Source organism: Callithrix jacchus, chromosome 11 (assembly GCF_049354715.1).
Source record: "Callithrix jacchus isolate 240 chromosome 11, calJac240_pri, whole genome shotgun sequence".
In the NCBI taxonomy this organism is placed as follows: Eukaryota; Metazoa; Chordata; class Mammalia; order Primates; family Cebidae; genus Callithrix; species Callithrix jacchus.
In genome coordinates, this window is record NC_133512.1 from 15625257 (window position 1) to 15626777 (window position 1521).

A 1521-nucleotide genomic window follows, 5' to 3' on the forward strand; every position below is an offset into this window, starting at 1 on the left:
TTACAAGTGCGTGCTACCACACCTGGCTAATTTTTTTTGTATTTTTAGTAAAGACGGGGTTTCATCATGTTAGCCAGGCTGGTCTCCAACTCCTGAGCTCATGATCCGCCTACCTTGGCCTCCCAAAGTGCTGGGATTACAGGCTGAGCCACCGCGCCTGGCTTATTCCTTTACTTTCTTAATAAACGCTGTGGACTCACAGTGGCCGCGAATTCTTTCTTGCACAAGACCCAAGAACATTCTCTTGAGGTCTGGATTGTGATCATTTTCTGGTAACAAAGCTAAAACTAAGTTGTTAATCTGCCTTCTGAGAAAATCAAGAGAGAGACAGAGAAAAGCCCATTTCCCAACCAGACCAGTTTCAGTCTTCAGCCTGAGGCAGGAAAATAGGGTCTGGAGGCAGGAAAATAGGGTCTGGAGGCAGGGAAATAAGGCCATTCACACTTTAGCTCCGACAGGAAAAAGCCTTTCCACAGGGAATAGGCCAAGTAAATGACTTTGTAACTTTACTTCATTCTCTTCATTTACATAGCGCGTACCCCAAGTAGAGGATAAACTCCCCAAAACTCTGTAACGGGGCCTTTGAGCCCCTATGCTCAGGCCCGCTCCCACACTGCGGAGTGTAGTTTCATTTTCAATAAAAGCCTTCATTTCTTCCTCGCATTGTTTGTGCGTTTTGTCCAATTCTTTGTTTGAGATGCCAAGAATCTGGACACCGTCCACCGTTAACAAGTCCGCATGATAATAAAGCTGCATCTGCTTTGATTCTTACACACAAAAATAGGTAGGCTGAAGTAACCTGAGGCTGACTAATCAGTTATTCTCTATTATTCATCTCCCTGTCCCTGCCTTACAACGAAAGTAATTTTGAAAACACCAATCTGCTTTTTGATCGTCATTTCTGCCTTCTTCAGCCTTTTCTGTCTGTTAAGCCAAACCCCTCTGCTAAGCTCATTGGAACACTTATTCTGTTCTATGTAATGAAGCACTGCTGCAGCCTAGAACCAAAAATAAAGCCAACAGAGATCTTTACTCTAAATTGGTTATAATTTTGTCTTTTGACACAGGAAGTCTTTGGTATTGGTTTGATTCCCCGGCTCACGTGCAGCCTCTTGGAAAAGAAAGAGAACGTAATCTCTGCGGCGGCGGGGGGGGGGGGGGTGCTCACAGGCCACAGCTGTTAACCCCTCCCTCTCCTCCCCTCCCTTCCCCTCCCCTCGAGAACGTAACCCCTGGGGCATGGGGGCGCACAGGCCACAGCTGTGACTCCTTCCCCTCCCCTCCCCTCCCCTTTCTTGAGATAGAGTTTGCTCTTGTTGCTCCTACCTCAGCCTACCTAGTAGCTGGGATTACAGGCATGCGCCACCACGCCCGGCTACCTTTTGTATTTTTAGTAAAGACGGGTTTTCACCATGTTGGTTAGACTGGTCTCCAACTCCTGACCTCAGGCGATCCACCTGCCTCGGCCTTCCAAAGTGCTGGGCTGCTGGGCGTGAACCACTGCGTCCGGCCCAACCCCAC